This window comes from Dendrobates tinctorius, unplaced genomic scaffold (assembly GCF_039654945.1).
Source record: "Dendrobates tinctorius isolate UK_male_01 unplaced genomic scaffold, ASM3965494v1 ptg000009l, whole genome shotgun sequence".
NCBI lineage: Eukaryota > Metazoa > Chordata > Amphibia > Anura > Dendrobatidae > Dendrobates > Dendrobates tinctorius.
In genome coordinates, this window is record NW_027361677.1 from 22,285,758 (window position 1) to 22,312,763 (window position 27,006).

A 27,006-nucleotide genomic window follows, 5' to 3' on the forward strand; every position below is an offset into this window, starting at 1 on the left:
AGCAATATCGCTAGCAATATCGCTATAACTTGTGACGTTGTAGCGATATTGCTGTGTGTGATACTTACCTACGACCCGCTCCCCGGCTGCTTATCGCTGATCGTGCGAGAACAGGCTGGACTGTTTCTCGTCGTCAGCTTCCTGCGGCGCTTCCTGTGGAGAGACGAGCGACGCGTGGAGCCGGGCGGGAGGACGCAGGATCGGCTAGTGTGACAGGTAAGTAGCGACCCCCGACCCCAGCGATGTCGCTGGTGATATCTGCCTGTGTGGCAGCTCACTAGCGACCACTTAGCGATGCACCAGCGATCCTGACCGCGTCATATCGCTGGTCGGGATCGCTGGTGCATCGCTAAGTGTGACAGTACCTTTAGGCTATGTTCACAAGTTGCATTTTTTGCAGTTTTTTTTTTTGCTGTATTTTTTTATGTAAATATCAAGCTGCGTTTTACAGTACCAAGAAAGGCTATAAGATTTCAGAAATCTCATGCACACGCATTGGTTTTTTTCCTAACTGATTTGGAAAACTGCTGTGCTACTTTCAAACTGCAGCATGTCACTTCTTTCACCGTTTTTTCATCGTATTTGCAGCGTTTTTTACCCACAGGAAATGGATAAGTGGAAAAATGCAGGTATCAGTTTTCGGTGCAAAAACCTAGGGAAGTTAAATTGGGCTTTTTTGGGCCACTAAACTTTATCAACACACACAAGAGACAATAAAAACGCAGCAAATGCTCAGCAAAACATGCTGTTTGTAAGCAGAGCTTTTTACTGCCAAGAGAGCATGTTTTGCCTGTGGAAAAAAACGCAGCAAAAACGCAGCATGTGAGCATAGCCTAAATCTTCCCCATACACTAAATCTCCCCTCGTTTTGCTTTAATCTTTGGTGTCTTTAGCTCCACTGGTCTGAAGCACTTAACATCAATGTTCTTTGTGCCCCCTCCGGCAAGTGACATCAACAACGTGATCACATGATCTGATCACGCTGCTGAAGTCGCTCTGACTCGATGCTCAGTAGGTTCAATTGTACTCACATTTGAAAGACGCAAGTGCAATTTTTCACGGGGAGCCGGTGTGCAACACAATTTTTGAGCCGGCTGTCAGCTTGACAGTCAGCTCTGAGAACGTCCGACTACCAGACGCCGGGGGAGACACCTCGGACCACCACATTAGGCGGCCCCCATGCGGGTTGTGCCCAGGACAAAGGCATCGCCTGCCTAGCCCCTGAGATACGCCTCTGATTACATGTATTCTCAAGCAGAATATTCATATGGTAACTATACTTTGGGAATAATACCTATTATTAAGTAGTAGTATTATTACTACAGTAGGTACATAAGACTGAATTTGTGGTGTATTTGAGTTCTGTCAATTATTCTCTTTTTTTTTTTTTTTTTTTAGTTATTGTAGGCTGCCGAGGAGCTCCCATCCTTTCTATTTCCCGAAAATGGAAATGAATAAACAAACTTTTTGCATGTAGTTGGTATAAAGCGGGCTCAGTAATTGAACCTACTTCACATGAAATGGGTTCCAGTTATGTTTTACAGGTGAACAATTGCAGCCATGTTTGTTTTTCTCTGAAACGTTCTGACATTTTAGAGAAAAAAAATAAAGCCCAGCCAAATTATATTTTCTGTTTTGCATTGAGGAGAGGTAAAGACCCCGAAACACATGTCTGCAAATAGTTTCTGGTTTGGCTCTTTTTCCTATGTAATCTGGCAAGGGTCATTAAAAGGTCGATATTGACTTTTAGGTATGCTACAACCAATAGGTGAAGCAAGACTTCAAGTCCTCTTCCTCTCTGAAGATGCAATTTGCATACAGAGAAAACAGTTTGAAAAATCGGGGATCATAGGCAGTGATGAGACTCGGCTGTCGCCTTCCCCTGGCTGGATTCCCTCTGGGTCATTGACAAGTCTCTGGCAATGTACATACTCTGATTCATCCTGCCTGTGGTTTGGTCACCATGAATCAAGTGATAGGTTCCCTTTGATCCATCAGCTGTCACTGTCAATAGTGACCATGGCATCTTAGCAGTTAGACAAGAAAAGGAGACCCCTATGTCACCCCCATTGACCTTCCATGGGATGCCTGCTGTTTATTATGACAGCCATGGGCCTAATTGGAGAGCACCGTGGCTCAGTGGTTAACACTACAACCTTGTAGCGCTGGGGTTCTGGGTTCAAATGCCACCAAGACAAAATCTTCAAGGAGTTTATGTGTTCTCCGGTTATCTCCCTCACTCCAAAGATATACTGATAGGTAATCCAGATTCTGCGCCCCATTGGGAACAGTGCCGTGCCGATAATGTCTGTAAATCGATGTGGAATTAATGGGGCTACTCAAGTGAATTTGGTAAGCCATAGTTTCAACGCCGACTTGTTTAAATTCGTATAAAATAATTAGCCAACATTAATAAAGGTAATATTTTTCTTACAGTTGGAGTCGCTACATTTTTACCAATTCCGACTCCACCCAAAACTAGTTCCGACTCCCAGCTGCACAACCCTACTGCTGTTGAGTATAGTACTATTGATAAAATGATCACAGGCTCAAATTCACTAACATGAAATTCAAAAAATTGTCTACATCAGGAATCACTACTTTATATCACATATGTCCCATTGTGAGGACTTCTAGCTCATTTTATAATTGGTAATATTATAAGTAAAGTTGAGCAATAAGATTCGCTGGGCCCTAGGCTAGTCTTGGAGTCTGTGGCTGATGGACTAGATCTTTGCGAACCTCCTCTTCCAACCTGCAGGCATCCACATAATTACTTCGGATTAATAGGCGCAGCGTGACGCTGGACTCACCGATCAAAGGAAACGTTGGGGTTGCTGACAGGTAGTAGGAGGCTCACAGAACTCTGGTTCATTGGCTACGGACTACCGATGTGAATGTTGAACCAAAATCCTTCAAATCTTTTGCTCAACTCTAATTATAAGAATTGCACTTTAGGGTTAGGGGTTAGGAAGGTTTGTTACTTTAAAAATAGTATACTGTTTTATATTCTAAACTCCTGGTAACTACTGCAGCGCTGGGGTCCTGGGTTCAAATCCCACCAAGGACAACATTTGCAAGGAGTTTGTATGTTCTCCCCGTGTTTGTGTGGGTTTCCTAAGGGTTCTCCGGCTTGCTCCCACACTCCAAAGACATACCTATTTAGATTGTGAGCCCCAATGGGGACAGTGATGATGATATATGTAAAGTGCTGCCGAATATGATGACTCTATATAAACAAAACATAATAAATAAAATAATACTGGTATCTTCTATCTAGATCCACCATGTAGCACTGTAGATTTCAACCTTCGTCCAATATACATGCTTTCACTTTCTATATTGCAGCACCAGATTCTCCACATAGGTGTCACGGGGCAGTAGTGGGAAAACAGGGGACGAGGAACCAGGGCCCCTGAACTGCCCCTAAGGCTAAAGGAGGGCCCTGACTCTCCTTACCTTGGGGGTACTGTTATGAGCTCATTTTCTCCTTCACCTTTGATGTCCGATGAACTCCCTCTGCTGGTGAAAGGAGGTAGTGAAATTGATTTGGATGGGAAAAACCTGTCATCTGAACAGGTGGAGTGTGATTGGACATCCGGAATCTCTGAGTGGATATAAGGCCGCCGACGCCCTGCTGGGTTGCTGGTGATCCTCTCTACTCTGAGCTCTTGCCTCCAGTTTAGTCCTGTCTACTAAAGCTAAGTTTTTGCTCTGCTATTGTTCCATGAGATTTTGTCTGGTTTACTTAGTGTTTGGTTCAGCCAGCCCTGGTTGGGACTGGCTGAACACCATTTTTGTCTCTGATCAGTTGATCTCTTTGCTCTGTTTTCAGAATATACCTGAGTGGTGATATATGTGAAGATGGCTTTAAGGTGCAATGAAACACTGCGCTGCTGTAGGTATAATTCAAGGAAATTTATTGGTTCCTACGCGTTTCCTGAGCTGTCCCAGCTCACTTCATCAGGGCATCTTCACTTGCCCTGATGAAGTGAGCTGGGACAGCTCAGGAAACGCGTAGGCACCAATAAATTTCCTTGAATTATACCTACAGCAGCGCAGTGTATCATTGCACCTTAAAGCCATCTTCACTTACAAGTCCTTGGACCCTGTGCAGACTGCAGCAGCTGTTTCATGCGTTTGTAGGTGTTGTGACTGAAGTTTCACAACCCTATCAGGTGAGTCTCTCCTTGCCTCACCATTACAATTGTGTTTTAAAGGTTTCACACAGTGGATGCGCCCTGTTTTGTTTCTTTTATTGAGTGCTGATAGAGTGATTTTGAAGTCTAGTGACTTCAGGGCCTTTTCTATCAGACGTGTTGGACATTATTTTTGGCAGGGTTTTTGCGTGATTGCAGACAGTTGCTTTTCTTTCCTGTCCTATCTAGTTAGTGAGGGCCCCATCGTTTGCTCAGCCTGTCTTTCTGTCTGTGTTTGTGTTTTCATCTGTTTTCACCGTCAATACATGTTGGGGGCTGTCTATTGCTTTGGGGTCTGCTCTGGGGCAGTTTAGATTTCCCCTTTCTTTCTTTAGGTTTATTTAGTTCTCCGGCTGTGAACGAGGTGTCTAGGACCACCGTAGGAACACCCCAAGGCTACTGTTAGTTGTTGTGAATAGAATCAGGGGTCTGCAGTCCGCTAGCTACCAACCTCTCTGGTTTTCTGGACTTAGCTTGCATTTTTGTTTTTTCCTCCTCCGGTGACTCATTCATAATAGAATCACCAGCCATACCGCAGATTCTAGGGTACTCAATAGCAGGAAAGAATTGTAAAAGGAAAAAAAAGTGTCTGAATTTTTTTTGTAATGTATATTTTTTCCTCTTTTTCTCTGGGGCCGTAGAAGGAATTTTCTTAATGGAGATTAAGCAATTTTCTGATCGTGTGGAGCAGCTGGCTGCTGAAGTGCGGGGAATTTCCGCCTATCTTGCTCATTCACATGCTGCTGAACCAAAGATTCCTACTCCTGATGTGTTTTTTGGGGATCGGTCTAAATTTTTGAATTTTAAGAATAATTGTAAATTATTTCTTGCCTTGAAGCCTAACTCATCGGTGAGCTCTGCGCAGCAGGTTAAAATTGTCATCTCTTTGCTGCGCTGCGATCCCCAGGATTGGGCGTTTTCTTTGACACCTGATGATCCTAGTCTAACTAATGTGGACGCATTTTTTCAAGCCTTGGGGTTGTTGTATGATGAACCTAATGCTATTGATCAAGCTGAGAAAGCCCTGTTGGCATTGAGCCAGGGTCAGGATTCTGCAGAGTTATACTGTCAAAAATTCCAAAAGTGGGCGGTCCTTACTACCTGGAATGATGGTGCCTTGGCAGCTCTCTTTCGGAAGGGTTTGTCAGAAACCGTAAAAGATACTATGGTGGGATTTCCTGTTCCCTCTGGTCTTGACGATTCTATGTCATTAGCCATTCAGGTTGATCGGCGTTTACGTGAACGTAAAAGTACACAAAAAATGTTGCCACTTGTTGAACAAATGTCTGAACCTATGCAATGTGATAGAGTTTTGTCTAGGGCGCAACGTCAGGAGTTCAGAAGGCGTAATAAGCTGTGTTTTTTCTGTGGAGATGCCTCTCATATGATTTTTGTCTGCCCTAAACGAGAGAAACGTTTTGCACACACATTTGCTGTGGGTGGTGTTCAACCTAAGTTTCTTCTGGCAATTACTCTGATCTGCTCCCTTTCCACATTTTCCGCTAAGGCTTTTGTGGATTCGGGAGCGGCTCTGAACCTGATGGACTTGGATTTTGCTAAACGTTGTGGGTTTCCTATGACACCTCTGCGGATGCCTATCCCTTTGAGGGGTATTGATGCTACTCCTTTGGCGAAGAATAAACCTCAGTTTTGGACCCAGGTGGTAATGCGGTTCGCCCCAGATCATCAAGAAAATTGCAGATTTTTGGTGTTGCATAATTTGCATGATACCATTGTTCTGGGATTTCCCTGGTTGCAAATCCATAATCCAGTTTTGGATTGGAAATCTGTGTCTGGGGTTGTCCGTGTGTTCTTGGTGACGCTCCTGTTTTCTCCACCTCTCCCCAGTCGCATGATGTTCCTGACTATTTGGCTGATTTTTATGATGTATTTAGTGAGAATAAGTCTGCGTCTTTGCCTCCTCATAGGAGTTATGACTGTGCAATTGAGTTGAGCCCTGGGTGTAAATTTCCCAAGGGTCGACTTTTCATTTTATCTGTACCCGAGCACGATGCTATTTGATCTTATATTAAGGAGTCGTTGGAGAAGGGTCATATTAGACCATCCTCTTCACCCTTGGGTGCTGTTTTTTTTTTCGTGGCCAAGAAAGATGGTTCATTAAGGCCTTGTATTGACTATCGTTCCCTCAACAAAATTACTGTTAAATATCAGTATCCGTTACCCCTGATTTCTGATCTATTCTCCATAGTTAAAGGTGCTTGTTGGTTTACCAAGCTTGACCTCAGGGGGGCGTATAATCTTATTCGCATTAAGCATGGGGATAAATGGAAGACGACGTTCAATACTCCGGAGGGACATTTTGAGTACCTGGTGATGCCTTTTGGGCTCACTAATGCCCCTTCTGTCTTCCAGTGCTTCATGAATGATATTTTCCAGGATTTTGTGGGTAAATTTTTTATCATCTATCTGGATGATATTTTGATCTTTTCCAGGGATTGGGACTCTCATGTGGAACATGTTCGGACTGTGTTCCGGATTTTGAGGGAGAATTCCCTGTATGTTAAGGGATCGAAATGCCTTTTTGGTGTACAGAGGATTTCATTTTTGGGATTTATTTTGTCTCCGTCAACTATTGAAATGGACCCGGCCAAGGTACAGGCCATTTATGATTGAGTTCAACCCAGTTCTTTGAAGGCCCTCCAGAAGTTTTTGGGTTTTGCTAATTTTTATCGTAATTTATAGCTAATTTTTCTGGTATTGCCAAACCATTGACTGATTTGACTAAGAAGGGTGCTGATGTGCTGAATTGGTCTCCAGAGGCTGTTTCTTCCTTTCAGGAGCTGAAGCGGAGGTTCACTTCTGCTCCGGTTTTGCGGCAACCTGATGTCTCACTCCCGTTTCAGGTAGAGGTGGACGCTTCTGAGATTGTTGCAGGAGCTGCTTTATCCCAAAATGATCCGGTAACATCTAAAATGAATCCCTGTGCTTTCTTTTCCCGAAAGTTCTCCCCATCAGAACGCAACTATGATGTGGGGAATCGGGAACTGTTAGCCATGAAATGGGCATTTGAGGAGTGGAGACATTGGTTGGAGGGAGCTAAACATCAAGTCGTGGTCCTTACTGACAACAAGAATTTGATTTACCTTGAGTCGGCCAAACGCTTGAATCCTAGACAGGCTAGGTGGGCCTTGTTTTTCACACGTTTTGATTTTGTGGTCTCTTTTCTTCCGGGCACTAAGAATGTCAAGGCAGACGCCCTCTCTAGGAGTTTCTTTGCTGATTCTCCTATTGTGACCAAGCCTGCTACCATCTTAGGTGAGGGGGTAGTTCTTTCTGCCATCTCGCCCGATTTGAGACGTGCTCTGGAAGAGTTTCAGGAGGACAAACCTGAGCATTGTCCCATTGGAAAATTGTATGTTCCTGACCAGTGGAGGAAGAGAGTAATGTCTGAAGTTCATTGCTCCTCATTGGCTGGTCATCCAGGTATTTTTGGTACTAGAGATTTAGTGAGTCGGTCTTTTTGGTGGCCCGCCTTGTCTCGTGATGTCAGGAATTTTGTGCAGTCCTGTGGGACTTGCTCCCGGTCTAAACCTTGTTCTCGCTCTAGTGGGTTGTTGATGCCTTTGCCGGTGCCCAGGAGGCCATGGACCCATATTTCAATGGATTTTATTTCTGATATGCCTGTCTCTCAGAGAATGACTGTTATTTGGGTGATTTGTGATAGATTCTCTAAGATGGTCCATCTTGTACCACTCCCTAAGTTGCCATCTTCCTCAGAGTTGTTTCCCTTGTTTTTGCAACAGGTGGTTCGCTTGCATGGGATTCCTGAGAACATTGTGTCTGACAGAGGAGTTCAGTTTGTTTCTAGATTTTGGAGGACTTTTTGTTCCAAGCTGGGAATTCAGTTGTCCTTCTCCTCTGCGTTTCACCCACAGACCAATGGGCAGACGGAGAGAACAAAACAAACTTTGGAGTCTTATTTGAGATGTTTTATTTCTGCTGATCAGGATGATTGGGTTTCATTTTTGCCCTTGGCCGAATTTGCTTTAAATAATAGAGCTAGTTCTGCCACTTTGATGTCACCTTTTTTTTGTAACTTTGGGTTTCATCCTCGATTCTCTTCAGGGCAGGTGGAGTCTTCTGCCTGCCCAGGTGTTGACACTGTGATGGAGAGAATGCACCAGATCTGGGACCAAGTGGTGGATAAGTTGTCTCTCTCCCAGGAAAAGGCCCAGCAGTTTTCCAGCCGGCATAGGACCATTGGTCCCCGGTTTAAGGTGGGTGATATGGTTTGGTTGTCATCAAAGGATATCTCTATGAAGGTGGCTTCTCCAAAGTTTAAACCTAGATTTATTGGACCTTACAAGATTTTGGAGATTTTTAATCCGGTCTCTTTTTGATTGGCTCTTCCTGTTACATTCAAGATCCATAACGTGTTTCATAAGTCTCTGTTAAAGAGGTTTGTTGAGCCAGTAGTTCCTGTGGTGGCACGTCCTGACCCTGTATTGGTTGAAGGTAATGTGGAATATGAGGTTGAGAAGATACTGGATTCTTGTCTGGCTAGACGGAGACTCCAGTATTTGGTTAAGTGGAAGGTTATGGCCAGGAGGATAATTCTTGGGTCTCTGCATCTAATATTCATGCCGAAAGATTGGTTTGTGCTTTTCATCGGGCCCATCCTGATCGCCCTGGTGGCATGGATGAGGGTTCGGTGAACCCTACTCAAGGGGGAGGTACTGTTATGAGCTCATTTTTTCCTTCACCTTTGATGTCCAATGAACTCCCTCTGCTGGTGAAAGGAGGTAGTGAAATTGATTTGGATGGAAAAAACCTGCCATCTGAACAGATGGAGTGTGATTGGACATCCGGAATCTGAGTGGATATAAGGCTGCCGACGCCCTGCTGGGTTGCTGGTGATCCTCTCTGCTCTGAGCTCTGGCCTCCAGTTTAGTCCTGTCTACTAAAGCTAAGTTTTTGCTCTGCTATTGTTCCATGAGATTTTGTCTGGTTTACTTAGTGTTTGTGTTCAGCCAGCCCTGGTTGGGACTGGCTGAACACCATTTTTGTCTCTGATCAGTTGATCTCTTTGCTCTGTTTTCAGAATATATCTGAGTGCTGATATAGTGATTTTGAAGTCTAGTGACTTCAGGGCCTTTTCTATCAGACGTGTTGGACATTATTTTTGGCAGGGTTTTTGCGTGATTGCAGACAGTTGCTTTTCTTTCCTGTCCTATCTAGTTAGTGAGGGCCCCATCGTTTGCTCAGCCTGTCTTTTTGTCTGTGTTTGTGTTTTCATCTGTTTTCACCGTCAATACATGTTGGGGGCTGTCTATTGCTTTGGGGTCTGCTCTGGGGCAGTTTAGATTTCCCCTTTCTTTCTTTAGGTTTATTTAGTTCTCCGGCTGTGAACGAGGTGTCTAGGACCACCGTAGGAACATCCCACGGCTACTGTTAGTTGTTGTGAATAGGATCAGGGGTCTGCAATCCGCTAGCTACCAACCTCTCCGGTATTCTGGACTTAGCTTGTATTTTTGTTTTCTCCTCCTCCGGTGACTCATTCATAACAGGGTACACTTAATGGTAGTGAGGCCCATGTCTCCGGCCTGTCCCTGTCTCCTGTTTAGCCCTGAACTAAACCCCCAACCCCCTCCCCAGGAGGTTAGACAGGGAATAAAGTGTACTGCACAAAAACTGTAAGGAAAGGATTTCAACAGAATGGGGTAATACAAAACAGCACTTAGCTTGCTCTGCTGCAATGCTCCAGGACAGCAGAGTAGCTACTTGAAAACAGCAAAGAACTAAAGCACCACAGAACTCAGTCAGCTTCTGAACTCCAGCTAGGTTGGTCTCCAAAGAGGAACAATATCACCAACAGTTATTTGGTGCACCTGTTGAGCTTATGTAGGAAGGTGGGAGGGGTTTCCACCTGCATATGTAATTAATCACAATGCAGTAACACCTGTGGCCACCGGGGGGGGACTCACCAGAAGACTAACTAAACATGCAGTGACACCAGCGGCCACCGGGGGAAAAAACTGACATTAACCCCCAATGGCCAGAGAGGAAAAAAACACTTAATATGAGAGTCCAGATCTGTCACAGATCCAAAAATGGATTGTGACAATAGGCTTTTGCTTCGACTTAAAGGGGTTGTCCATTTTTTTTTTACAATGTATTCAATCTATTTTAAATGGAAGTACCCTATAAAAAAGCTGATTACATATTGTGCCACTGCTTTAATTTGAGAGGGAACATTGCAAAAAACAATTTCAAGTTCCCCACAGTGCCTCCACAGGGCAAATCAAGTATTACACATTTGTCATTGAAATTAGTTGGCTGTCTGTGTAATACAAGGACTTGATAAGTCCTCCAGAGATCCCAAATCTGTTACTGTTTTTTTATGTTCTTGCACTATACATCCAATTCTTATAATACACCACTCTGAGTTATTGGATATAATATATATATATACACTCACTGGCCACTTTATTAGGTACGCCTGTCCAACTGTGTGTTAAGACTTAATTTCTAATCAGCCAATCACATGGCGGCAACTCAGTGCATTTAGGCATGTAGACATGGTCAAGACAATCTCCTGCAGTTCAAACCGAGCATCAGTATGGGGAAGAAAGGTGATTTGAGTGCCTTTGAACGTGGCATGATTGTTGGTGCCAGAAGGGCTGGTCTGAGAATTTCAGAAACTGCTGATCTACTGGGATTTTCACGCACAACCATCTCTAGGGTTTACAGAGAATGGTCCGAAAAAGAAAAAAAATCCAGTGAGCGGCAGTTCTGTGGTCGGAAATGCCATGTTGATGCCAGAGGTCAGAGGAGAATGGGCAGACTGGTTCGAGCTGATAGAAAGGCAACAGTGACTCAAATTGCCACCCGTTACAACCAAGGTAGGCAGAAGAGCATCTCTGAACGCACAGTGCGTCGAACTTTGAGGCAGATGGGCTACAGCAGCAGAAGACCACACTGGGTACCACTCCTCTCAGCTAAGAACAGGAAACTGAGGCTACAATTTGCACAAGCTCATCGAAATTGGACAGTAGAAGATTGGAAAAACGTTGCCTGGTCTGATGAGTCTCGATTTCTGCTGCGACATTCGGATGGTAGGGTCAGAATTTGGCGTAAACAACATGAAAGCATGGATCCATCCTGCCTTGTATCAACGGTTCAGGCTGGTGGTGGTGGTGTCATGGTGTGGGGAATTTTTTCTGGGCACTCTTTGGGCCCCTTGGTACCAATTGAGCATCGTTGCAACGCCACAGCCTACCTGAGTATTGTTGCTGACCATGTCCATCCCTTTATGACCACAATGTACCCAACATCTGATGGCTACTTTCAGCAGGATAATGCGCCATGTCATAAAGCTCGAATCATCTCAGATTGGTTTCTTGAACATGACAATGAGTTTACTGTACTCAAATGGCCTCCTCAGTCACCAGATCTCAATCCAATAGAGCATCTTTGGGATGTGGTGGAACGGGAGATTCGCATCAGGGATGTGCAGCCGACAAATCTGCGCCAACTGTGTGATGCCATCATGTCAATATGGTCCAAAATCTCTGAGGAATGCTTCCAGCACCTTGTTGAATCTCTGCCACGAAGAATTGAGGCAGTTCTGAAGGCAAAAGGGGGTCCAACCCCTTACTAGCATGGTGTACCTAATAAAGTGGCCAGTGAGTGTATATATATATATATATATATATAATATATATCAGGTATTTATTTAATCCTAGATGGAGCTGAAAGTGGAATAGATGCATACGAATGAGTTAGGTGTCACATTTTCAATCACAAATTCCCGGTCTGTTTGCAGGCAATGACAGTGCCAGATGTAGTGTGAAAGGGAGCCATCTAAATGACAGAGTTTATTCTCAATACGAAAGTGGCATAAAAATATGCAAAAGCCGATCATATAGCAGCAGAAAGCCCTCCACAAAAATGTGTAACGAAAGCTGTTACTGGGAGTGAAGCTTCATGCACGGGAACAGCTGAGGCGGCCTCAAACAATTTAACACTTGTTCAATAATATTGAAACACTTAGAAAAAAACATATTAAAATCATACTTAAGACTTATAAAAACCTCCAAATGATTAGCCGGGCCTGGATATATAAAAAATTGTAGCATGTTTCTGGTGAATTATTGCTCCTATATTGTATATTAGCAATAATGGAAAGTATAAATATATCTATGTAAATATGATTTTATTTTTACATAGTTAATGCATTTTGGCAATTGTTAATTTTTTTTTGTAAAGTTTTGTGGAAGCGTCAGTAGTAGTTGCTCATTTCAGAATTGCATATTACCGAATGACAATAATCATGATAGATTTAAGTCTCCCCTTAAATTGTTGAATATTTTTTATTTAATATTGGTTTTAATTAAAAAAGTTAAATATATATATCTTAAAATGTATAACTATAAAGTCAGAGGCATCATGTATAATATAGGTTATTGAGAAGTGTATAATACTTATATATTGTAGGCTGTAAATATCCTTTTTTTTTACATTATTTTTACTGTTACTACTAGGTTTAGGCCTAGTTTATGCAATTTTATTTTCTGCAGGAACATTTGAGCCAACATTTCAAGAATTGTTTTACATTTGCTAAATGAATGACTGTAATTTAAATTAATACTAATATTTAGTCCGGGTCTTTTTATTTTTACATGAAGTCTTTACTTTATTTTTCTTTTTTTAAATTAAAAGCATGCAAATAAAAAAAAAATAATAATCGTAGTAAGAATAATACTACATAATAATAAAAAAATATATTGTGGTTTGTAGTGTGATGTATGCCTAGGTATAAACGAGACCTTAGGGCAATGTGATATCACACAAAGGAATGACAACGGTAACAACATTATTACCGCCATTAATTAGTTTTAGCACCTATAAATAAAAGAAAAATGTTGTAAAAAGATTAAAAAAAAAATCAAGTTCTTTTAGAAATACATTTTCATATGCAGCTAAATACGGTAATTGTCACCGCAAACGAACCCGACGGTGGATAAATACTTATATGATTAGATTAAACATATTTAGTAAAACAATGGCTTTAATTATCACGCCGACAGCTGATTCACATCCTGTTAATGGCGATGATGTAAACGCGTCTGATTGATGCTCAGATCTTTCTGAAACACGTTTTCGGGAAATATAGTTGAATTTTTAATTGTATCATTAACATCATCCTTATTATGATCATTACAGATTAATTCTCATTTGAAGAGTACACATTGTCAGAATACCGCTATATTACCGGGTGTACAGATCACAGGAGACTCCGTCATCGCGGTAAGTGAGTGACTGTTACAGCGGTTTGGCGCACGTTCGTTTTTTTAGGTGTCAGGTAGTCGTCGGATCCTGTTTTGCTATAAGTAACATGTCATTGACAATCGTGTAAAACGCCGGAGCTCTGTGCAAAAGCTGGCAAACTCCTGGGAGCATGGAATATAAATCACACTACTGTGCAGCTTACACTCGTTGGGTGCATTAATAGGACATTTGATAGCCTGTCCCTGTGTATAGCATGACATATATATATCTCTTGCCAGACAGGCGCATATTTCAGTGGTCCTCTTCCCCTCTGAGAAGTCTACGAGCCAGCTGCAGCCTACAGGCTGACATCTGGTCCCTCGTATATACGGTATCTGTAGACAGGACTGAGGCTATTGACATTGCGCTCTGACCATCCAGTTGTGTGGCACGGGCATGATACCCTGAGTGGTGAATATTGGGCCTCTATAAAGCTTGTGGAGTCATTGCTTGGAATGATTTTAGTAAAAATGCATCAAACAGCATAAAATACTAGGTAGGCAGATTCATTATTTTGAAGGGTTTTGCAATATATACTTTTACGATGAGGAATATGTACTGTGTAATCACTGCAATGGCATCTTTATGATATATAATGGCAGCCATAAAGATATATCAATGCATTCGATGTCAGCCTGGCCAGCAAATAATGTGTTTGCCATCAGGTGCTGTAGCAGAAGTGAGTTTGTCAGATGTAGCTGAGTTGGACAGTTGACATAAAGTGATATCTGTGGTTTTACCAATGACCCGGCGCAAGCGGCGGCGCAGCAATAACTGCCAGTGAAAGAAGGAATTTGTCTCTGTAGTATGCGTTATAGATTTTACATATGGTCCAAACTTTCATGACGTGGACATGGGTGCACTTGGGGTTTAGTCAGTCAGCGCAGCTTTTCCGACTGAATTGGAGCACAGAAAAATTACAGTGTAATACATACAGTACAGTGAGATTTTAAAAATGTCATTTACAGGTTGCAGAAATATTCTGTGCGGAAATTGACCTGTAGTTCAGATTTTTGAACCCTCATTGTGTTAATTCTTTCATCGCAGATTTCACCATTTAAGTAGGGTGCAATTGATCGCTAAGGCTAGGTTCACATTAGCGTTTGACTTGCAGCGTTATCATCTGCAAATGCATGCAAAAACGCATGCATAACGCATGTTTACGCAACGGTTTTTATGCGCATCATCTTACGCATGACGGAAAAAAACCGCTGTGTGTGCATGCGTTTTGCATGCGTTTGCGTTGTTTATGCGCATGCTTTCAATATGACATCCGACAAAAATGGACGTATCTCATGGGCTTGCTATGTGTATTTTGAAGAACGCATGCGTATCGAACGCATGCGTACGCATGTCCTTGTGTACCAATGCGTTTCATAGACAGTAATGTGTTTTTTTTACACACTCATCCACATGCGCATGCCTGCACATATTTGACAGATTTTTGACGCTTCAAAAAATGCAACGTTTCGTTCGTCGCGCCCCGCCGCACACCGCGAAACGACGCATGCGTACGCATCTACAAGTGAAAGAATGCAAACGCATGTCCCTGCGTACACCATGTTTAATATATGTATGCATGACGCATGCGGATCTATGCGGATCAAATGCTGCGCGCACAGGCGCAAATGTGAAGCCAGCCTAAGTCCGCATGTGACAACACTCACATTTTGATGCAGATTTGCTGCAGAATATATGAAGCTAAACCGCCCCTTGTGCATTAACCCTGAGCAGTCCCATTGTCTATTGTCCATATACCTACATACCTGTCTGTCTACCTATCTAATATCTCCAGCTATTTGCATTACCTAGCAATCCTATTATGATTATTTTTTCAATCTACTCCCAGCTTCACCTTCACTTCCTCCACTTGCGGTATTGCATATATACTGCTTTCTTGGCTTATTCATATCCTCGGGATTTAGGTTGGTGTAATATAAAATTATCAATAATTCACGACTCGTTTTTGTGTGGTTTTCTTTCACTTGCAGGGAAATCTGTTTGCAGGTAACACAGTAACGTTCATTACTATGCACGGGGAGCAAATAGTGATTTTTGCATCTACAACATTTCAAGCCACTTTTTTTTATAGATCCTTGGTGTGGATGCCAGCCAATATTTGGTATTTCTAGTCCTGTGCCAGTGAGGGGAGGTCTCTTGTGTAAGGGAAGGGTATAGATCCCAGCATTGCTTTGCAGGTGAGTTAATGATGCTCTCTACCTGGCAGCAGGTGTGCTCCTTTAGCTATCGCACCACAGTTTTCTTCGCTGTGATACGGTCTCCGGTGAATATGGTTTTCAGCAGTACCATATTATGTGCGGCTGTGGCAGGATCCCGTGCCCCTTCTGCTTCTCTCAGTTATCAGTAGACCGCCCAGACTGAAGTCCTTTAAAAACCCTGGAGAAAGATGATGCATAGTAGAAGAGGGGCTATGAATGAGCAAACATGTGTGGTCCAGCTTCTAGATAAAGGAACTCTCCACAATAGCTGCCTGCTCTCTCAGTATCTGTGAACACACAGACTAGTCCCCTGACCCTTGTGGGGACACTATACTGTATATGAACTGGGTAATGACATGGTCCAACCACAGGACCAGAGGTTTCAAGGCTCCTGTAAGAGACTAATAACGAACTCATTTGCCGATAGACTATATGGGTATATACGGTTTTATGTAATGCCTACAACGTTGTGCAACTCATACAGAAGTCATTATCCTGTGATAAATACATAAATATTGGGATAGATAGATACTATAGATAGATATATATTACTTAAATAGATGAGGCTATATAATGGCAGTGCTTTATATAATATGATATAAAGACTCCTTCCTCCTGGTTTCTGGATGTTCATATCCTCCTGATCTTTACTTGGTCGTCTCATCTGATTTCTGCCTCCCCTCATCAGGAGACAAACACCCAATAATATTATCTAAATAACATTATTTGAACAAGCAAGTGAGCAGATAGACAGGAGATAATCTCAGAAGATGATTGTCAGATATCTAAGGAAAGTTCCATAACTAAACAAAGGCATATGCCTAATTTCCTAATACATGGCTTGTGCCGGACCGGAGAATGATCTGTTATTGCTGCACATCCATAGAGGATACGCAATGGCTGATTTGCTCTGGATCAGAGCGTTGGGGGGTTTGTTATACAATACACTTAGTATTTCCAAGTTTGTTTAAGAGAATTATACAGGATTAGACTCCAGACCGTGTATATATAATTCATTTTTTAATCCCATGTCTGCTTTAGTAGTCATCATTACATACATAGAAGACTTCATTAGTGGGCGCCCTATAGGATAGTCTTATGTCATTATTATTATCAAGCCCTGACCACAATTCTGAAATATACATATAAGCCTACAATACATATACACAGTATGTAGACATTATATACCACACCTGTTCAGCTTGTCAGTGCCTTTATTAACAATAGATAATTTGTAATATTAGTAATAACATTAACAGTGCTGCCTCGCAGCGCCGGGGTCTAGGGACCAGGGTCAGCATCTGCATAGCGTTTGTACATTCTTCTTCTGTTGGTGTCTATTTTGTCCAGGTATTCTGGTTCTCTCCCACACTCCAGAAGACAATATATATATATATATATATATATATATATATATATAGTGATAGTGATCCCTTTTGGGGACAAGGACCGATTATGAGTGATGACTACCCCTGTGCAGTGCTGGGGTCATGGAAAAGAGCAACATCTGTAAAAGGTTGCGGATTATGTCAGCTCTTACAAAAGCAAGCATAAGAAATAATATTAATAATTCTGATACAACTAAGTTATTTTTAATATTTTTTCATGTAACACTTTGATGGCAAAGTTATTTAGTATAAAATATTCTTTCAAAAATATTATAATATAATAAATCCTGCCTATTGTTCCTAGAATCCTCCCATACAAAAAGAAATAAATGAATATCTGGCTCATCATCCTGCACTACCTATTATCTCCCAGTAGGTGGCAATGCAGCCTATAGTGCAAGCAGGATAAGACCTTGTGTAGTATTTAGATGCAATTTTTTTTTTTTTCCCCAAAGCAAGCCTTCCCTTGTTAATTTGTTCTGTGCCGCATTAAATACTGTCTAGGGGGTATTAAATATGAAACTTGTAATTTTCCCTTGCTACCTGTTACTTTTTTTAGAGGATTAGCTTAAGACCTAATTTGGTCATTGTTATAGCTGCATCCATAATAATAATAATAATAATTATAAAATAATCTAAAGCATTGACCAATGCATGGATTTATAATAACACACTTGCAGATATTAAATATTCTAATGCATTTTTAGTAGTGTAGAAATGTTCCTCGATATTATACTGCGCGCAAGTGTTTGCACAGGCATCAATTTTCCTTTTAAATAAAACACCAATGTAGCTGGGATTCTGCGCTCGCCTACTTGGGTAATCAGATAAAACAGGAAAGATGGGTTATCTTTTTAGAAGACACCTCTGCTGTACATGATCTGTGGATTAATTCTCCAGCAGTGCTTTACAGGCCTGTCTGCTATCTGATGGGTTATGGCTTATTTCTAGTCTACATATATATATATTTATTTTTTTTTTTTTTATTTGTAGCCTTGCACTTGAATGATACATGGCTGCGAACTAAGGGGAAATAAAAAGTAAATATCAAATTTCATTTTCCATCAGTATTATATAGCACCAAAAAAAAAAAAAAATACACACCCAACTTGATTCCTTTTGAATTATCCGAATCATATATATTTTTTTATTTTTTCAATATCGCCTATCACCATGGCAACGGCGAGCTGTCAGTTCAGTTTTTGACATTTTTCTCATTTGGTAAGATTTCAGACTTGCCATCCTCCCTGCCAACATGTCATGAACAAGAGAGGAAAAAAAACTGCATGAAAAATCTAATGGGTGTCTGGTCTGATTGTCCTCACTCGTGGCAGGAAAGACAAAACTGATGAATTGTGAAATATATTCAGAAGGATTCACACACACACAAAAAAAAATAGCCCAAGTGTCTGGGACCCCCTCCGTCCTCACAAACACCTCCTCATTCTCCTCTTGTTCTGCTTGATGCACCGTACACGCTGCCTATGACACTTAGGTTTGTAGAAATTTAAGATTTACAGTTTTACATTTGCCCTGCGCCCTTCTATATTTTTATATCTGTCATTAACTTATTGAGGATCTTACTTTTATATCACTGCAAAGGAAATCTTTCTGTCAGACCATCACAGATAACCAGTACTGTCATAATTGTCCCTTAATATTACCTTGCAGTATTTGGGGCCTTGATTTTTATTTTATTTCATTTTATTTTTTTTATTATTTTATTATACTTTTTTTTTATTGTATCTTTATATTGCATGCATGACCCAGACCTCTACGATTGCATATATTATAGGTTTTGATAATTATTCCTGAATGACATCAATAATGATGATGCAAAATTGATGATAAGTTTACAAAAAGGAAAGAAAAAATTATATTTTTTTAATTTTTTATTGTTCTTCTAGGAAGCGTGTGCCATATTCAAAAATTATGTTTTAATCATACACCCAAGGTGTACCGAGTATTCTGTATAAGGCAAATTATACAGAGATAAGACAGCTTCTGCCTTGGTTATGGTTCTGGTTGAGCTGGGAATGGGATTTTCCTCTTATATATTTATTGTCTTTTTATTATTTTTTTTTTTTTTTTTACAATTTTAGGCAGAATGGAAGACTCATATCAGCAAATTATATTATAAGCAGCTGCAGTCCTCAGGTTTTTTTTTTTAACTAATAGGTGACAGCCCCAAACCCCTGCAGTGCTCTGTATGCGCCTTTTTACATTACAGATGATGTTACTTCAGCCCTTAAAAATCAAACAAATAAAAAAAAAAATTGCTTTTTAAGACAAGGAGACGCCAAGCTCCCCTCCTCTCCTCCCTCCCAGTTCTCTCAGCAGTGCTCATAATATTGTCCTGCTACATTGTATGTACAAGGTGGTAGAAAATGCTACAAAAATATGTATATTTTTTTGTACTTTTTATTATTTTTAATATTTTTTGCATGACAACTAATTTGTTAATCAAAATTATTCTTAAAATTAAAATATATATATATATATATATATATATTCCTGTGCAACAAAGACCCCAAAATGATTGTAATTGATATTACGTTTAATACACAGGAAATATAAAATTATTTTTTTATCATTAATATTTTTCTTATAGGAAGTGTGTGGGTTCAATTATGAACAACTATTAAAAAATGCCTAATTTTTTTTATTGGTAATGTCCAGAAGAGAAGCTATTGTTTAATGAAAAATGGGGATGATTTTAAGACTCACTTACCATTTCTTTATCAACAGCCTTATGTTTATTCTGTGATTATAAGGAATTGGCATTATAAAACACTTGATGTCTATATGGATTGCTCATGGACCGAGCATTAGTATCATTCGTGTAAAATAAGATTTATTTCTACTAATCATTCAAAACCTTGCTCCTTTCACAGATTATCTCATGCCCTTAAGTCACTGGCTTATAGGAAATATTCTATAGGCGCCAAACAATATGGAAAATCCTATGTTGTAATTTATATTCAAAGTCAAACACATAAATATTAAAATATTGAGGAACCAAGAAAAAGCCATCTAGTACATACTGAACAGTGTCAGAGCGCAATCATTTTCTTTTATATATTTTTTAAAGCATTTGTACTATTTTTTAACATATATACTAAATTATAATATATATATATATATATATATATATATATACTTAAATATAAAAATATTAGAGTATGTGGACTGGTAAATAAAATCTGCAGGCATTTCCAGTACGTATATAAGCCTGCTTGCATTATGTATTTGCAATAGAAAATATGTGTATTTTGATTCATTATCAGACCAATGTTCCGTATTAATATATATATATATATATATATATATATACTGTGTATATATATATGTACAAATATATTTGACATTCCAAATATTTTGATAGTGTGTCTTTTTATTTTAGCATGCACAGAGGACATACCAAAGGAGGAATAAAATGTCCTAAAATATAAATAATAAAAATCTGAGAATAAGAATGAAAAAAACCCATAATGAGTGTATGTTTGTGACAGAAAGACCTGAGCATATTCATCCCATGCTCAGAACTCGTAAAGAGGGTAAATTGGAATCCAGACATCAAAGAGTTCTTTTGCCAGACTAGGGCTCTGCTTGTATGATTCTTCTTCCATATAGATTGTGCTCATTTTGCAACAGAGGGAAGCGCCGCACATGTACACACATACAGATGGGGCTGCTCAGGTTTGGTGACAGTCTGAGTGATCATGATATGGTAAAATAGGGTTTGGGTATTGTGTCCTTTTATTTCTGATCTCTCCACAGCACAAGGCCTGACCATGTGTAAGGAAATGAGTAAATAGTCTCTTTGGTCATGCCATGGTATGTCTTTGTTGCTACCAGTAAGAGCGGCCCTTAGGGTAGTGCCACCTATGAGGAGCCACTAATGGCCACCGCAAATCTTGGCATTAATGGTATAGCGTTATAATTTGGACATTATCTTTAGAATTCTTTATGTACTGAATTGGTCAGTGTATAGTGGTATGTTTTGAACACTGGTTAATGGTGTATGGCGTGGCACTGCTATATAGACACTCTACAGTATACAAATAGCCAATCAACAGATTAAATACAACTTTACCACTTCTACAATCTTTAGGGTATGTTCCCACGGTCAATAAACGCTTTGGGTTTGACACTGCGTACTTCTGCAGCGTCAAACATGCAGCAGCCAGATGTTACAGCATAGTGGATAGGCTTTCAAGAAATCCCATGCCCACTATGCGTTCAGAATTATAATAAAGTAACTTGGCACTCAACTGAATTGTCCTTTTTAAGTGAAGTTTTTATTTATGTGCAGTCCTACAAAGAGACGCTTCGGCCTGCACTTGGCCTTCGTCAGTCCGCCTGCTGTCTATATAGTATGAACAAACGTATGTCCACGAGCAAAATAATTTTTTTGTAAGTTCCTGCTTCCAAATATAGTGTAGGCATATAGCAGGCTTCCAGCTACCCTTAAGGTGTGCTGTGCTGGTAATTCAATTTGGAAATGAGGAGAGGTTCCCGCTGGATTGCTGAAGCAATTTGCCTGTGGAAGCTGTCTGTACTGAGACCGGTATAAAAATATACCTGTAGAAAATGTCTGTACTGAGACCGGTAGCAAAAGGCCCATATGGGGCATATAATAGTAGCTTGCAGGTGAAGCTTCTAAATGGCGGTGGATACCGCGTTCAGCCCTGCACACTTGCAACCTACTTCTATAAGCCCCATATTAGCCTTAGGCTGCCGGACTCACCTGCACACCTGCAAGCTACTATTATATGCCCTATATGGACCTTTTGCTACCGGTCTCAGTACAGACATTTTCTACAGGTATATTTTTACACCGGTCTCAGTACAGACATCTTCCACAGGCAAATTGCTTCAGCAATCCAGCAGGAACCTCTCCTCATTTCCAAATTGAATTACCAGCACAGCACACCTTAAGGGTAGCTGGAAGCCTGCTATATGCCTACACCATATTTGGAAGCAGGAACTTACAAAAAAATTATTTTGCTCGTGGACATACGTTTGTTCATACTATATAGACAGCAGTCGGACTGATGAAGGCCAAGTGTAGGCCGAAACGTCTTTTTGTAGGACTGCACATAAATAAAAACTTCACTTAAAAAGGACAATTCAGTTGAGTGCCAAGTTACTTTATTATTATTCACTTGGGTCTGGGTAACCTACTTGTACACCTTGTGGTAGTGCCACGCTATACTTGACACACTATGCGTTCAGAGACGCCCCCGGCATCCCTGCGTATACGGACATGCGGCCTGTCTTTCCAGACCGCAGCATGTCTATTTGTGTTGTGGAGACGCTCAGTCTTCACAGCGTAAATTACCCATAGGATTTAGTTAGATGCAGTAAAACCACGTTACCTTTATAGTCACATGCGTATTAAGTGCGGGAACACAGCTTACTACGCATGTGAACTAAATAAAATAAAGGTGTACCTTGTGCCACAGCCGGAAGTTCGCGTCCACTGTAGATCTCGCGATGAGCTGAGCTGACCGCGAGAACTGCCGGGGACGGGGTTATCTCCGGTCACTAGCCAAGTTCTCACAGTCAGCTGACCACGAAAACTGCAGTGGACGTGACGTCCGGTGACCGAGTTATCTCCGGTCATCAGCGGTCATCATCTTACAGCTCCACTGTGTCTGGATGTCAGGCTGGATGGTGGCATAATGCCACCGATCAGCCAAAGGCATTCAGATGTAGCAGAACTGGACTCGTCGTGGGACAGTATGTATATCTTCTTGGCGGACAGGGATGGTATACTGTTGCTTTTTTATTTTATTTCTCTTACAAGAGATCAAGGGCATCAGTGGAATAGGTGATGCAGTAAGTATGGTTTAATTAAGATTATTAAAGGAGACTGTATCATTATTTAAATTAAAGGACTTTATTCTTACCCATGGTATGATGTGCTAGGTCACAGACACCACTGCAAATGCCCCGACGCGCGTTTCGCTCACATGCTTTCTCAAGGGGAGTGTGCCAACTGCTCCCTCCTGTCATCTTTATATACAAGGAGTTGCTTGCCTACAGACCAGTAACACTACCTCATGCGAAAAAGCCCCCATGTCCCAGGTGCATCAATTCTGGCGCTCATCTCCGATGCTTTTCAAAGGAGAAAGTGTCTCCATGACGTTATTGACACGCATCGGTAGTATAGAGAGGCCTTTGTCGATGCAGAGATTATGGGTTGAGTGCGCATACCGGCGCCATCTTAGTGAAGTCACTAAGAAGTCGCCATGTTTCTTTGTTCCCATAAGAAAATTAGAAGATCATATACATATAATCTAATATACAAGTACAGTCCTTAAATTGCGGCTATTCATATAGAATAACAGTCATATAAAAAAAGTGACTATACGTGTGGCAGTATATATAAGTAACAAAAATGTACAGTAAACTATAAAGTTCGTTGTGCTGAAAGCGTAAGAACAAAAGGAGGAACGGGGAGGAGGAAAAAAAGGAAAAAACCTGGATTCCAATATAAATATAATGAGGCCCTATAACGTGACTGTCAAATATTAAAAGAAAAAGCATTATGCCACTAATGCTCCGTGCCATGAAAGAAGTGATAATAGATAAAAAGTATACTGTATACTAAAAATCTAGCCAAGAATATCTCAGAAAATATAGAGTCTTGCTGTAACGTTATCAATCGCCCGCAAATAACTGCGGTGAAAGTTGTACATAAGAATCACCATCATCATGCTCATGGACGGATTGGAATGATCAGCAGACACCCTAGAACATGGATTGCTGCAAATAATTATATAAAGGTGCATGTGCCAAAAGTGCAGAGTGCCATTGTAAAAAAGAATTTAGTTCCCATATATATATATATATATATATATATATATATATATATATATATATATATATATATAAATCACAGCAATAACAAAATAAATGATTAAGAAAAGATAATTATTGAGAAATATTAGGACATAACAGTGCTAAAAGGGGACATGGGATTTGAACATGAAAGGGAATGTGAGGGAAGGGAATGAAGATGGAAGGGGGAAGGAATGGGAAGGTAGGGAGGAGGGGGAAAAAATACTGAGTTTCTCCTGTTGGCTTCTTCATGGGGTCAGCTTACAAGGATTCTGGATGATGTGGATTATTCTCTAAAGACTCTAGATAAAGTAAGATTGTATTTTTCTATGTAAGGTTGCTTTACTATGAAGTGTGGAACTGCCTTATTGATCTCTGCTTTGCTGGTGTCCTTGTGGTGGAAAAGTGCCCAGTTAATTAAAATGGTCTATCAAATGGTACTACATTCAACAAATAATAATAATTTTTATTTATATAGCGCCAACATATTCTGCAGCACTTTACAGTTTAACAGTTTCAAGAACACAACAGTCATAAGTAGCAACGTTAACAATACAATAATTAAAGCAAAATAAGATGACCCTGCTTGTGAGAGCTTACAATCTACAACAACGTATTTTCTGGGCCATTGTAACTTGAAACCACATTCAACATACAGTGCAAACACAGTCTGGATCTTTGAAATGTGCAACAGGGTGGAGAATTTCCCCATATTAATGAAGTGCATGCTTTGATCTTCTAGTAGCGCCTTTCTATGATACAGTACGGTACTACTGTAAGCAAATGGACAATAGAGAAGACGAGTAAGGTTGATGCCTAGCTGAATAACTGCAAGAGAACACTGCCATATGTTGGTCAGCGGCAAAAGTGAAAGTAAAGGAAGAATTGCATTAGTTGGAACCTAATAGTGGGAACCTATGTTCGCACAGGATGAGTTTAATGAGGACACAAGGTCAGATGACACCTGTGTCGCAGTACTAATTATAAAAGGTGTGGCTTAACAGAGAAGGAGCAGTTGGCGCCAGAACCTGGACCAGGCAGGTGGTATGGCTGCGGAGTGGGCTTATAGCCACCATCACAACAGAAGGGTCCAAGAGAGGTCAGATCGTGCAGAAGGCCTGAGAGGAGTAGAACATCCGTGAGCAGCGGCAGTAGAAGATACATGAGCTGCCCCAGTAGAGTACTGTAAGCAGCATCAGTAGAAGATGTTAACCAGATCCGAACCTAGCTCGGGAGACGATCCAGCTGTACCAGAGGACCGTTCCTGGGGCTGTTACTTTCAGCACAGACGTATAGTACAAGGTGTGGGCCGGGGCCCTGTTTCAGAGAATGGAGGCATCCAGTGCGACAAGCACACTGTATACCCAGTGATTTGCATATCTGGGACTTGTGGCCTAGTGGGAAGAACTGGTGACCCCACTAGGGCCTGTGTAACGATCAAAGGTGTTTTTAGAGACTAACTGATGGAAAACAAGAATGGTGTATGTAATTTAAAGTTGCATAGATATTGTATTTAGTCGTATTGTAGTCATATTATTCTATCTTAATCCTGTTGCCGGCAATATACTGCTTAAGCCCCCGTTACACACAGTGAGATCGCTAGCAATATCGCTGAAATGTCACTGGTTTTGTGACGCAGCAGCGATATAGCTAGCGATATCGCTATGTCTGATACTTACCTGCGACCGGCTTCCCCGCTGGTTATCGCTGATCGCGCGAGAAGGTCCTGGATCATTTCTCGTCGGGCGCTTCCTGCTGGGCTTCCTGTGGCGCCGACGAGCGACGCGTGGACGCGGGCGGGAGGATGTCAGGATCGCCGCGTCTGACAGGTAAGTAGCGACCCCCAACAGCTTCTATGTCGCTGGTGAGATCTGCCTGTGTGGCAGCTCACTAGCGACCACTTAGCGATGCACCAGCGATCCATATCGTTGTCGGGATCGCTGGTGCATCCCTTAGTGTAGCGGTACCCTTACTTGTGTGTGTATCATATAAATAGACTTTTCTTTATGTGTTAATTAAATAAATAGTGTCTCCTCATTGTCTGCACTGTTGCATCCAAGGAACTTGCTTACACTATATTTCCGATTTATAAGTTGAGGGTTACTGAGCCTGAGAACTGAAACTTATCTAAGAAAACCCTAATGCGGCATGAGACATCTTCAGTGCCAATGGCTGCAGGATAACCTCCAATAGTGCCATCCTGGTTCTAATTTTCAGCTTTAGAACCGTACGACTATTGTTTTCTCACCACATTGAATTCAACCAGTTTTCACTTGTGAGCAGTGTATTGGTAAGACTGTGCTAAGTGGCAAAATGTTCAACAAGTAACCATAGCCAACTATCGTTTCAAATTATTGCAATTAATTTTTCCAGCATGCATTAATCCTAGTCCCCTGCTGCAGCAATAGACACTCAAAGAAACAGTCACTTTATCCGAGCAGGGAAAGTTACTTTATACGCAACGCAAGTCACCTAGGCAACCCTGGTAACAAGGAGGTTAATTGAAATGGGATAGACTTTTACAGGCTTGTGAGGTAGAACTGATGTGCACACACATGGTAGGATAGATGGGCAAGTAAAACTGTTAATGAGGTTACAATCATTACATTACAAGGGAAATCTGAAATCACAGGATAGTTGGTTATAAAATCTATGCAGAAGTCCTCATGTTGAAAGAAGCCTCCAGATTTCCCAATTTTGTGCTACTGATCACTTTTGGGAAACCTGTTTATAAAATGCTCTCACTGGAGAGATCTTGTGCATATGGTGATTCAGACAATATACTGTATACCTGTAATTTATCATGAAATGTATTTAGTGGGTTGTTTTTCCACATTATCCAAATGGGCTAAAAAATTTTTTTTGCTGTGATCATGCCTCCTCGGGTACCCACCGTGGTGTCCTTAAAATGAACCAATATTAATTAGTATATATTAAAGGGGTTGTCCAGTTAAAACAAGTTGTAGGTGATAATTTATTAATTGGTGGTTGTCCTCACCAATCAGCAGAACGGGACATTTTTATCCCTATAAGAAAGGAGTGGCAGTGCACAGGCTCGAA

At 41.0% G+C, this 27,006-nt stretch overlaps 1 long non-coding RNA gene across 2 annotated transcripts in view; it reads left to right on the forward strand.

Moving 5' to 3' along the window:
- Positions 1–27,006, forward strand: part of LOC141097352 (uncharacterized) — an 827,194-nt gene that overhangs the window by 17,086 nt on the left and 783,102 nt on the right. Inside the window, exon 1 of one of the 2 annotated variants that reach the window (XR_012233923.1) lies at positions 13,380–13,469. The exons of the other annotated variant lie outside the window; for it this stretch is intronic. This is a non-coding gene — a long non-coding RNA (uncharacterized lncRNA). Of the gene's footprint in view, positions 1–13,379; positions 13,470–27,006 lie in introns of those variants that run through there. 2 annotated transcript variants of the gene reach the window in all.